This window comes from Pelmatolapia mariae, linkage group LG6 (assembly GCF_036321145.2).
Source record: "Pelmatolapia mariae isolate MD_Pm_ZW linkage group LG6, Pm_UMD_F_2, whole genome shotgun sequence".
Taxonomy (NCBI): domain Eukaryota; kingdom Metazoa; phylum Chordata; class Actinopteri; order Cichliformes; family Cichlidae; genus Pelmatolapia; species Pelmatolapia mariae.
Window position 1 is genome coordinate 4,623,599 of NC_086232.1, and position 15,278 is coordinate 4,638,876.

A 15,278-nucleotide genomic window follows, 5' to 3' on the forward strand; every position below is an offset into this window, starting at 1 on the left:
TGATCTTACACTGCATTCATGTTATGAGAATAGATTTTGACAGCATTTAAAATCAGTCAGGAAAACTGCTAAGAACTGTCCCACTTTGTAAAAACAGTGAAGCTGCTGAGTGTCTGTTGTTAGTTCACGTCTGCAAAATGATCAGTGATCAAAAATATCTAATCCATAATTACCTTCTGATATACTCTGTTGCTATGTTTGACTTCAGCTGTAGATGACACAATTTCTTTTTATTGAATTACACTGTATCACACTGCTTATTCTTATTCTTACATTGATATAATTACCTCTAAAATTGGCCGGTATTTCACCTCCTTAGGAAATGTAACTGGAGCTGAGCAGAAGTCAAAAAGGTAAGAGATCAAAATTTTAATCAAACAGATTAACAGTACTGAAGACAGAAACACAGTCAGTCTTAAAAATCTTCATATAAGTATGAAAATATTGGTCCAGAGACAAGATCAGAAAGGACTTCAGTTAACCAATAATCTAGTGGTGAAAACTTGTTGTTTGATTTTCTACTTAAAATGCTAGCGTTCTTTACTACTAAATCAATATACTGTACATACTGATTAATGTTTGTATAAGGCTTGTAACTATACTTGATAGTAAACATATTAGCTTTTGATGTTATTCTGACTTTAACCTGTTTATACCACTGGTTACATTATCAGTTAGATCATCTGCTCAGTTTTAGTAACATAAAAGATGTTAGTCATGCAGTGTATGGCAAAAACAATCTTTATTACAGTGAATGGAAAAAAAAGAACCATGCAGTGAAAATGATGGGACACTCACGTTTGACCTTCCACATATTGTCGTCTTGATGGAAAAACAGATGGCTGTCTGTACAACACCAACAAAATATCTAAGAATAGTTGTGTTTGTGGTGAGCATCTATCTCATCCTGCAGCCTGCAGGAGTCCAGTTACAGTCCGCACAATGTCACCCTTTTTATAACCACACACAACACACCACTGCTGCTATGTTTGAACTGCTCTGAATGTGTGTTTGGGAGGTCATGCTCTAATCCCTCAGTTCAGAATGTATGACATCATGGGTTTTTTTGTTTTTTAACTTCTATTTTATTCTTACAGTGCATATGGCTTTGAACAGTCTTGTCACTGTTCACATGGCTTGATTCTTTTTTTTTTAAATTTACTTTAAAAATGTGCTCAATAGCAGCTTTCTGTGAAATCAAGTCTCGACAGTGATGATCTAGTGGTGCTATGTAGATGTCTTTTCTGAAATTAAAAACACAGTTTCCTAACTAGCTAAAGTACATCACATTTAAGCCTTTTCTCTCCCCTGTCTTACCTGCAACACATTTCACGACCCTGGTGGGACTTCACTTCCGCCTGATAAAAATTAACATTGAACACTAGGTGTACCAATATAGAGGGTAGGTAAAGTCACAGAGGGAGAAAGACACTAGTAGCCTGACAGGTTTATTTTGCAAAGGTTAAATTAAAGCAAAGGATGTGTAATACATAGTTCTTCAACTCCACCACTTACAGTACATACACAAAGTATTCACTTGTTCCACATTTTGCAATATTAAAACCGTAATCCATCTGGATTGCAAACATTTTTGACCTCAAAATTCCACACACTGCTCCTCCAAATAACAAAATTAAAAAAGGTTTGCATGAAATTCTCATGAAAAAACCAAAATATGACATGAATGAAGGACCAGAAAAGTCAAATGTATAAAAATAAAGGATTTTGTATTTTAATAACGAATTAAGTAATAAAATATGAGTTAGTAAAGTATTTTACTCATTTCAGAATCAGTATCAGAATACTTTATTAATCCTTAAGGAAATTGGGTGGGCTACAGTTGCTCCAAGACAGTAACAGTAACAGACAAAACTATTTAAATAATACAATATGTTACCGAGTTTACAGATTTAAGAAATAGTGCTAATATATACAAATCACTCAATTATACATATCAAGAATATTACAGAGGTAAGAATATTACAGGGGTGGAATATATATGATTGACATTACACTCTAACCTGTGAACTTTGTCAATTGCTATTTTACTGTAGAGCATGTGCAAAAAGGGTGTAACTATTGCAGTGCTTAGAGTGTGTTAGATGGAGGAGTTGTACAGGGAGATGGTCACAGGCAGGAATGATTTCCTGGCCATCTCCTTGTACAACTCCTCCATCTAATACAATTTATTTTCTTACTTTTTTTAAAAAAAAAAATTTAATTAGGATTAATCATTATTCTACTACTACTACTGCATCAGAGATGCATCAACTTGGAGTTAATATCTTGACCCAGGATATTTGGCATGCAGATTGGAGCAGCCAACCTTCCGATTAGTAGATGACCTGTGCTACCTCCTGAGATACAGCCACCTGAAACTAAAATCGGCACTCTTAAATATTAATTAAGATGATCTAAAATAAAAAATTGTGAATGTGTGTGTGAATGGGTGAATGACTGAATGTAGTGTAAAGTGCTTTGGGGTCCTTAGGGACTAAGTAAAGCACTATACAAATACAGGCCATTTACCATTTTATAATTTCAGAACATTCTTACTTTTGTATGTATTATATCCATAGTGTAATAGCATCACCACATCATAAAACATCTAAAAAGCTTCTGCGTTGTTTACAGTAAGATGTGTCCTCAGCATAGACTATAAAATCCATATAACTGCACTGTTTCAACTTATACCAAAAGTGCATATTTTGCACATTACACCAGCTTTTAAATCCTAAAGGGATGCAGCTAGGCTGAGTCTTGCAGCCATGTCTTCTTAAATTGGCCATGTGATCTGGACACACCTATGTGTCTACTGACACTGGAAGGTTAACTGACAAAGGCATGACGCAAAGTAATGCAATCTGTTAGTCAGTGGCTCAGTAGGTTAGTTTCTGCAACTTCACCTACATAATTTCCATAGGGCATAATAAAGTATTCTGATTCTGATTATGAAAAACAATTAACAAAAAAGCTAACTACTTTCTACATGGGGTAAGTAAATAAGGTAATGCAATGTGATATAATTAGAAAGTAACAAATAATGTGGATGGCACTGAAACTGGACTGGTAATCTGGAATGTTGGGCACTTGTCTGGTTTGTCAACGCACTTGGGAACCAGCCCTACAAACACTGACAGTAGCCCAACAGTATTGGTAATTTTCATTACCGACACTGTCTTGGCCAATTAAAGGGGGTAAAAAGGCATGTAGCCAGTTGAAGAATACACAATGCCTGAGCTCTTCCTCATCACGGGGGTCTTGAACAACACTGGCCTGATAATGGGATTGTTTTTCAGTGCTGTCTTATAGCCATAATCACTTTCTCTTGCTGAAAACACATTCTTGTTTTTGGCTAACAACTGACTAAGTTTTTGGTAATGGAGGTCCTGTGCGTTTGCTTGAACAGGAACTGTTTAGTCTCACCCCATTTCAACATTTTCTATGGTTTCTTTGAGACTGAAGAAGTCCCTTGGATGAGTGACGAAACGTTTCTCCCACTGAAAACGCTATGTCCAGATGAACAGAATCAACGTCTTGATGCATTCTCAATCATCCAGGAAAGTAAATCTCCAAAAGTTGAATCTGTTCATCTGAACGTAGCGTTTTGTGGGAGAAACATTTCGTCACTCATCCAAGTGACTTCTTCAGTCTCAGCTGACTGCAGGTTTCCCCAATCTTATAAACAGTACATTTGCATAATGACTGAAACCAGCCCACTGAAGGAACAATGGGCTGGGAGGTCAGTTCCTTAATCATAATTATGCAAATTCCCATGACCATTGATCAACAATCACTGACCAAAACTCACTGATCAAAGACCACTGATCAATGGCCATGAGTACCATTCACAGAGAGTTGGGGAATGGCTGCAATCACAGCATTGTAAGATGGCGAAAGATGTACCCTTAGGCCCCCTCCTCGATTCAGAGATTGCCCTTTTCACGCAAATGTCCTCCTTGACTCTGCGCTCAAACCGGCGTTCCTCCCTGTCCAGGATGTGTACATCCTCATCCTTGAGAGTGTCCACTGGCCTGTAGGTGTAAATAGACTGCAGAGTCCTGGCCTGACGAGGTAGCTCTTCTGTGTTGTGCCATCTGCTTCGCCAGAGGTTGTTTGGTTTCCCCGATGTATAAATCCTGGCAATCCTCCTGGCACTTAACAGCGTACACTATGTTACTCCGTTTGTGTCGGGGGACCCGATCCTTGGGGTGGACCACTTTTTGGCGCAGCGTATTTTGGGGTTTAAAAGCCACAGAGACGCGGTGTTTAGAAAAAATGCGTCTTAACTGTTCCGATACTCCTGACACATATGGGCTCACTACAGGTTTTCGCTTGGGCAGCGGTTGTCCTTCTCTCCTGGATCGGCTGGAGCTTTCTTTAGGTGTCTTTCCAGCTTTGACAAAAGTCCAGCTGGGATAACCACATTTACTCAGGGCCTTCTTGATGTGCTGTTCTTCTGCCTCCCTGGCCGCTGTGTCAGTGGGGATGTTGTTCGAAAACCTGCAGTCGGCTGAGACTGAAGAAGTCACTTGGATGAGTGACGAAACGTTTCTCCCACAAAACGCTACGTCCAGATGAACAGATTCAACTTTTGGCGAACAGAATCAACCTTTTGGGATTTACTTACAGTGGCTTGCAGAAGTATTCGGCCCCCTTGAACTTTTCCACATTTTGTCACATTACAGCCACAAACACGAATCAATTTTATTGGAATTCCACGTGAAAGACCAATACAAAGTGGTGTACACGTGAGAAGTGGAACGAAAATCATACATGATTCCAAACATTTTTTACAAATAAATAACTGAAAAGTGGGGTGTGCGTAATTATTCAGCCCCCTGAGTCAATATTTTGCAGAACCACCTTTTGCTGCAATTACAGCTGCCAGTCTTTTAGGGTATGTCTCTACCAGCTTTGCACATCTAGAGACTGTAATTCTTGCCCATTCTTCTTTGCAAAACAGCTCCAGCTCAGTCAGATTAGATGGACAGCGTTTGTGAACAGCAGTTTTCAGATCTTGCCACAGATTCTCGATTGGATTTAGATCTGGACTTTGACTGGGCCATTCTAACACATGGATATGTTTTGTTTTAAACCATTCCATTGTTGCCCTGGCTTTATGTTTAGGGTCGTTGTCCTGCTGGAAGGTGAACCTCTGTCCCAGTCTCAAGTCTTTTGCAGACTCCAAGAGGTTTTCTTCCAAGATTGCCCTGTATTTGGCTCCATCCATCTTCCCATCAACTCTGACCAGCTTCCCTGTCCCTGCTGAAGACAAGCACCACCAGAGCATGATGCTGCCACCACCATGTTTGACAGTGGGGATGGTGTGTTCAGAGTGATGTGCAGTGTTAGTTTTCCGCCACAAACAGCGTTTTGCATTTTAGCCAAAAAGTTCCATTTTGGTCTCATCTGACCAGAGCACCTTCTTCCACATGTTTGCTGTGTCCCCCACATGGCTTGTGGCAAACTGCAAACGGGACTTCTTATGGTTTTCTGTTAACAATGGCTTTCTTCTTGCCACTCTTCCATAAAGGCCAACTTTGTGCAGTGCACGACTAATAGTTGTCCTATGGACAGATTCCCCCACCTGAGCTGTAGATCTCTGCAGCTCGTCCAGAGTCACCATGGGCCTCTTGGCTGCATTTCTGATCAGCGCTCTCCTTGTTCGGCCTGTGAGTTTAGGTGGATGACCTTGTCTTGGTAGGTTTACAGTTGTGCCATACTCCTTCCATTTCTGAATGATCACTTGAACAGTGCTCCGTGGGATGTTCAAGGCTTGGGAAATCTTTTTGTAGCCTAAGCCTGCTTTAAATTTCTCAATAACTTTATCCCTGACCTGTCTGGTGTGTTCTTTGCACTTCATGGTGTTGTTGCTCCCAATATCCTCTTAGACAACCTCTGAGGCCGTCACAGAGCAGCTGTATTTGTACTGACATTAGATTACACACAGGTGCACTCTATTTAGTCATTAGCACTCATCAGGCAATGTCTATGGGCAACTGACTGCACTCAGACCAAAGGGCGCTGAATAATTACGCACACCCCACTTTGCAGTTATTTATTTGTAAAAAATGTTTGGAATCATGTATGATTTTCGTTCCACTTCTCACGTGTACACCACTTTGTATTGGTCTTTCACGTGGAATTCCAATAAAATTGATTCATGTTTGTGGCTGTAATGTGACAAAATGTGGAAAAGTTCAAGTGGGCCAAATACTTTTGCAAGCCACTGTACCTGGATTATTGCATTAAGATTGTCCATTTCTTAATTTAGTCTAAAGTTGAGGTCTCCCTCAAGAACAAGTGAGCAACCTAGATATTCAGAGTCTACAGTAAAAAAAAGCGTGGAAGACCAAGATGTCGTCAACATTTGGGCCATATACACTTACAATACATATCTTTGTATAGATAATTTCATGATTAGAAATTTTCTCTCTGGATCTATAACTCTGTTGAGTACTGTGAAATTAACACTTTTATGTATTAAAATTACTATTCCCCTAAAGATATAGCAGGCTGAGAATACATTAGGAAACACAAGTGTTTTAAATTCATCTGTAGCTGTGACAGGTCTGCCTGTAGTTTTTTCTTTTAAATATATTTAACCTCTTATCCTTAACCTCTGGCTCCAACAGATTCCATGTGACAAACCTTAGTGTGCCCATAGCTAATGTGTAGCTAATGTTGCTCGCTGTGTGTGATGCTTAAATGAATGAGAATAAAAGACATACATCACTCAGGTGAAAAAAAAAGTGTAGCGAGAGGTTCCACAAGGGTGCAATATGTAAATGAGAGTGGTTCTTGTTGTTGCCTGATTATGTGTGTCCATAGTAACTTATATGAGCAAGTATGTGTGCGCTTTCTGCTGTTATTATGCCCACTAATATTTCTATTATTAATTCTATTGCTTTCACCATGTCCCCAAGCCCAGAAACTCACTAACGTTTTATAGACATACACTTATTACAAGCAAACAGATCACAGGGGAGGATAGTTACCTTTAGTAGTCATTTAAACCTGTGTGTGTCAACTTGTGTGTGTTAGCATGCCAAAAGGTTCAGGTTATGTATGATTTGGGTTGTTTTCTGTTGTCATTATGATTTATGTTTTTCATATTGTTAAAACATCCTGCAAAACAACCTGACAAAAACAAACAAACAACCTGATTTAATTTCTCTAAATCTGAAAGTGGCTATGCAGCAACATTCCCCATCCAAAAATACAGTGGTGTGAAAAAATGTTTGCCACCTTCCTGATTTCCTGTTTTTCTGTATGTTTGTCACACTTAAATGTTTCTGATAATTATAAAAATGTAAATATTATGCAAAGATAACGCAAGTAAACACAAAATGCCGTTTCTAAATGAAGGTATTTATTATTAAGGGGAAAAAATCCAAAATTATATGGCCCTGTGTGAAAAAGTGATTGTCCCTAAATCTAATAACTTTTTGGACCACCCTTAGCAGCAACAGCTGCAATCATGTGCAATAACTGGCACTGGGTCTTTTACAGCTGTGGAGAAATTTTGGTACATCTTTGTAGATTTGTTGTAATTCAGCCACCTTGGAGGGTTTTTGAACATGAACTGCTGAGAAGCTGTGGCATGGCCACAGTTTCTCAGCAGTTCATGGCAGTTCATGGCAGAATCCAGGCTTGAATTTACCAGAGGAAGTCTTCCAGGTCATGAGGCATTAGAACAGCTCCAGACCATCACACGTTGTCAATGTGCTCTTGGAGTAAAATTGGTATTTTGAGGTTTTGTTCCCTGCACCTTCAGGTCAGGATATGGGGCTTGACTGTCCTCTGCACTTATGTGCCGAATGGCAGTTCAGAGTACCCAGCCTTCTTGGAGTCCCTGGGCAGGGTGCTTGAGGATGCTCCACCTGGGGACTCTGTTGTCCTACTGGGAGACTTCAACGACATTGAGACCTGGAGAGGAGTGACTGGGAGGAACGGCCTCGCAGATATGAACCTGAGTGGTGTTTTGTTGTTGGACTTCTGTGCAACCATAATTTGTCCATAACGAACACCATGTTCAAATATAAGGGTGTTCATAAGTGCACGTGACACCAGGACACCCTAGGCTGCAGGTCGATGATCGATTTTTGTAATCATATCACCAGACCTGGACATTCGGGTAAAGAGAGGGGCTGAGCTATCACCTGATCACCACCTGGTGGTGAGTTGGATCAGGTGGCGGGGGAGGATGCTGAACAGACCTGGCGGGAACACTGAGTCCAAATGGACCATGTTCATGGCCTCCATTGCCGAAGTCACTGCACTGAGATTCAAGATTCAGTTCAAGATTCAAGATTCTTTATTTGTCACGTGCATAGTTATACAAGTACAACACAGTAAAATGTGACCTGATACGCTCCTCGACTGTGGAAAAAAGAGAGAGAACTTTATATACAGTGAATGAGTATATACAAAGAGGACATTATTTGCAAGTGGGTGAGTTATATACATTGTATAAATTAAGATAAAATAGAACAATCTTGAAATTTACAGCTAGTGTACATAGCGTGGGTAAGATGTCAAAGTGCTGTAGTAAAGCCAGAATGATCAGGAGGTAATTTAGTCATTTAAATCAGCTGTGATGGATCAAGGACATATCTAAAACCTGCAGGACCTCAAGGCTCTTGAGGCCTGGAGTTGGCCACCACTGCTTTAGATCGTGGCATGATGTTGTGCTTTTTTAGATCTTTTAGCCTGCTTCACTTTGTCAGACAGGTTCTATTTAAGTTATTTCTTGATTCAACAGGTCTGCCAGTAATCAGGCCCGAGTTTGTTTAGTGAAACTGAACTCAGCTTTCTAAAAGTGGTTAATCACTATTAATGGTTTAACAAGAGGGGCAATTACTTTTTTACACAGGACCTGGTAGGTTTGGAAGACTTTTCTCCCTTAATCAGTGAAATGCTCGTTTAAAAACTGCATTTTGTATTTACTTTTTTTTTATTTACATTTTTTTGATGATCTGAAACATTTAAGTGTGACAAAACACTAGGAAATCAGGAAGGGGGAAAACACTCTTTCACACCACTGTAGGTGTCCCAAGCTTTACAGCATCATTATTCAAAAAGCCTTGAGGCTGCCAAAGGAAACAGGCATAGCACTGCAAATATTTTCTGGATGAACAATTCCCAATTTTAACGAATTAATCTCAATTCACTCTATTACTTAAAATTTAACATGTTGATAATTTTCAATTTATGCAAGTTTTAAGAAATTATTCCTATGGTATATCTTTTTTTCATATATTTTTATTGAAATTTTCTTTTATACAATACAAACAAATATTTGAACACCCTCACATTCACACACCCATCCATACTTCAAACCCTTCTTCTTTTCTTTCTTTCTCATGAACAGCCTCCACCTCCACTCCCTATAATATCCTTGTATGGCTTCCACATATTCATAAAGTCCAATTGTTTGCCCTTGGCAATATATGTTAGCCTTTCCAGGCCTAGAGAGTCTGCAATTTCCTTCTTCCAGAGTCCCATGGAGGGAGCATCCATACTCCTCCAACATAGTGCAATGGCTCTTCTGGCTTTAAGTAGTCCATAGTCCAGTAATTTAGTCTGTTTTGCCAGTTGCTTAAATTCCCTTGGATATTCCAAGTACACAGAGTTTACCTTTTAAAGGGATTTTTACCTTAAACACTTCAGACAGACATATGATTGCATCTTTCCAAAATTCCTGGATTTTAGGACATTCCCATAGACAATGGAGAAGAGTTCCCTTTTCAACTTAACATTTAGTACAGATGTCTGAAATGTCATTGGACATATGATGGAGCTTGATGGGTGTTTTATAGGTTCTCATGACCCATTTATATCGGAGAAGTGTAAAGTGCATGTTTATTGTTTGTTTTTGTGCTTTTAAGCAAGACTGGTTCCAATCATTTTCATCTATGTCCTCTTGCATATCCCTTCTCCATGCATCTAACATGGCTGAGTCTTTCGAGGAAAGCATCAATAAGTTATAATACATAGAAAGAAAGTCTTCCCTTTTGTATTCTCAACGCATACCTCCTGTATTTTTTGTAATGGTGGAAGGTCAGGAATCTGTTGCAATTTTGATGACATATAATTTTTCAATTGTACCCACATAGCAAAATTGGTATGGCCCGGATCTGACCCACACAATCTGCTTACACAGGGCCCACATACCGCAAAGAATGACGGCCCTTTGGTGGCCCAAATCAGGTTTGCGGTATGTGGCCCACACATGGGCCAGCACAACGCCAGTTGTAGACACACTGCTGGCCCTGTGCTGGCCCAGAACAGTTTCAGCTCTGGCCCCAGATGTCAGCCTAATGTGTACCTTAATCAAGCCATGTAATAACAACATGTGCCGGAACATAATAGTGCAAAAGTAACATGGCAAAACTCTGTTCACACAGTAAATGGACTGATTGTTATAGAGTGCTTTTGGAGTCTCCCAGATTACTCAAAGTGCTCTATACAACATGCCACATTCACCCAATCACACACTTTCTCTTAACTGAGTGCTTCCTCACATCTGGTTGACATACACCCTGCCGTGACACCAGTCAGTCAGAAGTGCCAGCTTGATGCTGGATCCGGGCCACACCTGTTTTCTATGGGCCTGGGCCACATAAACCAAACCACAATCAAGCCAGATATGGCATGCCATCACATAGACAGGCCTGGCCCACATCTGGATGACATACGTCTTATCATGCCGGAAGTCAGCCAGCAGTGCCGGCTTGATACCAGATCCGGGCCAGACCTGTCTGCTATGTGTGTAAGTATTTAAAGAAGTGCTTTGGGGGTATTAAATATTTTTTACATAACTGACCAAAAGTGAGCAACATGCTGTCTGCATATAGATCTTTAACTTTTTGAATCCCTTCAATTTTCCATATTTTAAATCCTCCATCATTTTTACCAGGAGTAAACTTTTCATTACCCCAAATAGGGGTGAATTGCAAAAGCGCTGGAGGATCGCCCACATTTTTATGTGTTGCATGCCAAATTATAATTGTATTTTTCAAAAATGGGTTCGTTGTATTCTTTTTTAATGTCTCGGTGTCTGAAGAATATAGAAAAGTGTTAAGGGAAGATCTGGAACAGATTCTTGCTCAATGTCGACTAGGGATGGGTATCGAAAACCGGTTCTTGTTGAGAACCGGTTCCCACTGTTTCAATTCCTTATTGCGATTCCCTTATCGATTCCAGTCGCCCCGAATGACGTCACCACGTTGCGGAGCGTCATTTACCTGGCAGGAAACACGGCGCCTAAGCGGCTCAAACGCTCAAAAGTTTGGTTATACTTTACGAGAACGGATGACAACAGGGCAACTTGCAATACTTGCAAAGTAGATATTTCATTTAAGGGAGGAAACACTACGAATATGCAAAAGCATTTGCTCACAGAACACGCGATAACCTCAAATGAATGTCGTGTTTTTAATTCCACTCCGGACTCGTGAATCTCAACCCAGCAGCAGCGGTAATGTCTGCACGTCCTCTCCCGTTAATGCGGGAGGTAAATAATCAGCTAACAGTGCATATTATGTTAGCGCGATCTGCCTTATTACAAAACCTGCCATTACTGTGCGCTGCATTTAGGTGACCATGATGAGAGAGACAGACAGAGTCTGGCTGGCTCAGATGCTGGCATTTCTCGCTGCAGTCTACTGGTAGCGTCTCCTTTCAGGCCAGGATAGACGAATGTCACCGAACAGTGACTAAGTTTGTGGTAAAAGGCTTGCACCCATTTGCCACAGCAGATGCCCCCGATTTTCGGTAAGTGAATGTGTTTAATTGTAGGCAGGGACATTACTGGATATTCTTGTGTAATTGCTACAGAATAATTTGTGTTATACTTTGTTACTGCTACAGAAGAATATTTATTTTATTATTTTACATTTACAATTTTTTTCCTGGGGACCCTGTGACACCCCATTGAAGAGCCGTAGGCTGTGGATCTCTTAAGATCTCACTGTTGGGTTTGTAAGGCCATGTTACTCCTAAATTTCTATCTTGTTCAAAGAGAAGATATAAAACAAAGTTCTAAGCTTATCGACCTTAGTGTTCTCTTTTTAAAAAAATAAGAATCGATAAGAGAATCGATAAAGAATTGAATCGTTAAACAGAATCGAAAATGGAATCGGAATCGTGAAAATCTTATCAATACCCATCCCTAATGTCGACCCAGACTGGAGGTGTTGTTGGGCAAAAATAATGGGTGGCTGATGTTAGTTTGGCAGCCATATAATACCGTCTGAGGCGGGGGACTTGGAGACTTCTTTCATAGGGCAGGTAAAGTAGCTTTAGGTGGAGCCTTGCCTTCCTATTACTCAAAATAAATTGGTTAAATAGTTTTTTTAAACTGTCAAAAAATGATTTGGAAGTGTTTGGAAATAATATAAACATTTTGGTTAGATTTAACCATCAGTTTAGCGTTTCTGTGACTTCTTCTACAAGGGGGTCATAATTAATTGAGGTTATGTCCTTGAGGTTTGGGGTGATCCTGATGCCTAAGTATTTAAAGCCTACCATAGTTGTTTTAAACAGGTTGGCCACAACAGGCCTTTTTCTTTCTTCCTCATTAAGAAACATTAATTTTGATTTAGAGATTAGGGATGCTATCTTTCAAATTAGTCATAAGAATATTATATCATCTGCAAATAAATAAATTAGGTCTCTTCCTCCAATTCTAATACCTGATATTCCTGTATTTGCTCTTACAGCTTTAGCCAGAGGTTCTATTGCTAACACAAACAGACAGAGGGCAGCCCTGCCTGGTTGACTGCTGTAAATTAAAGGGTTTTGACATGTTATTGTTAGTTAAAACTTGCACCGTCTGGCTTATATACATTAACCAGATCCATCTGAGAAATGTTTCACCCAGTCCATATTTGGGGAGCACCTGTAAGAGCTAGATCCATTCTATTCTATCAAAGGCTTTGCATGCATCTAGTGATAACAGCGGTGTGTCCTTATTATTGTTTTTCTCATATAGTACATTGAGAACACGTCTTCTATTATGATAGCCTTGTCTCGTTTTAACAAAACCTTGTTGATCGTCTATTATCAAATTAAGCACATATTTATCCAATCTCCTAGAGAGTGCTTTACACAAAATCTTTGTATCACAACCCATAAGACTGATTCCCCTATAAGAGGAGCAATCAGTCGGAGTCTTATTTGGTTTCAATAAAAGGGTTATTGTAGCTAATCTCAGTGAGTCTGGGAGTATTCCGGATTTATATGACTTCTGATACATGTTTAGAAGTCGCAATATTAATTTATTTTTAAATGTTTTATAGAATTCTATTAGAAGTCCAGGCGTTTTACCACTATCCAGATCGTCTATGGCTTCTGTGAGGTCTTTTATTGTTAAAAGACTATCAAGGATTGTTTTATCCTCTTCTGAGAGGGTTTGGAATTTTAATTGCTCAAGAAATGCATCTTGTGTTTCTCTGTTTCCCATATATTCTGATTTGTATAAAGATTTATAAAACTCTGAAATTTTCGCTTATTTCTAAAGGGTCTGTTGTTATAATACCTGATTTGGACTTTATGCTAGTAATGGCTTTTTCTGCTTGCATCTTTTTTATGCAAAGACGCAAGCAGGAAAATAATTGTAGGAAAATAATTCTATAATTTAAATTTTTTAGTCAGTTTAATATTTGTTTCATTTTAACCAACTCCCTTTCCCCAAAACATTCCAGGTCAGAATGTTAACGTTCAAAATGTTTTCTTTAGTTGTCCTCTTCCTAAAATAGTATCAGATTGTGTACTTAAGATAGACAAAATAAGGGAAAAGGAGATGCAGGTTTGCACATACATTCACATACTCACACATACCAGATACAGAACTTGTAAACAATTCCTGATTGAACATTTGCATTTACTTATCAGAAATGCCTCCCCCTTCCCTTGAACAAAATATTTGGAGGGTGTTAATCCACATCACTGAGGAGTAACTAGTCAACGCAACCTCACTAAAGCCCCAAAAATCAGACAGTGTCTACTAATCATATAAAGGTACTAATTTGTTCCATAATAAAATAAAGTTTACCCTTGATAGCAAAAAATAATGACTTAGTTAAGGCTCAGCTGTTAGTATAGATCCTAAAACAATTCAGATTAAACTTAGAACGAATATGCACTTTAAAATGCCCAGTTATGTTGCATTAATTCAAACTCAAGATTTTATCTGTCTCCTGTCAATGACTCTGTTGCTAATCAGTTATGTAGGAGCAGGAGCCGTCTCATTAAATGTCTTAAAGGTTAACCTGTTGTTTAAGTAACTTGTCCTTTACGACTTACTGATCATGGGCATCTTCTCATGTGTCCTTTGGCAGATTCTTATAGAATTTTTCAGCTTCTTGAGGTGTTGAGAAAAGGTGGATCTTTCCATCGTACAGGATCCTGGGCCTATAGGGGTTGTGCTGGAATCCATGGAAGGCATTATTATCAATAAGCAGCTTGACAGCCTGGTAAAAATCCCCATAGGATCCTAACCATTTCCGCAGACAGATCCTATGCAAATGTGATCTTGTGTAATTTGTTGTTTTCTTGCTTCCCGATATACCAGTTCTTTCTCTTGGAATTTTAAGAAACCAACCAGCACCGCTCTGTTCTCTTTCCCGGGGGCTAGCGTGCGATGTATTCGTTCCAGTGTGAATGACTTGTCAGGCGCTAGCCCCAGCATTTAGGTAGCATGTTGTTAATAAAGTCGAAGAGTGGTTGTTTCCCCTCTGCTCCCTCTCTTATGCCAAAGATGCACAAGTTCTTTCATTTTACCCGGTTTTCCAAGTCATCTGTTTTGGCTTCAAGAAGTAGGATTCTTTTGATAGCAGAGTTCAGTGATGTTTCTGTTTTTTCAAGTGTGCTTTCTACCTCAACAATGCAAGCCTCGGCCTCCTCGATATGAGCCGCCTGGTTCAATATGTCTCAGATTTGATTTGAACTCATCCAATACTTAAGCTATACTAGTCATGTCAGCATCTGTGTTGTGCGCTGGATTCGGTGCTGTTGTCTTAGTGCCTGTCTTGCATCTTCGGGAAAGATTTCACACTGTTTGACAGATGAAGCTTTAGACATTTCAATGCTGTATATTCCAAACCACACTAACAGCGTATACAAGGGTTTTCTTTATGGAAAGTTTGTATGCTGTCTTAGTAGCAATCCTGCTATGCTACCATCTTAAGTCTGGGCCACGTGACCCCATCCCTATGGTATATCTTTGTTAATATTGTCATTTAAGCTTATCATCAGATAATGAAGAAATT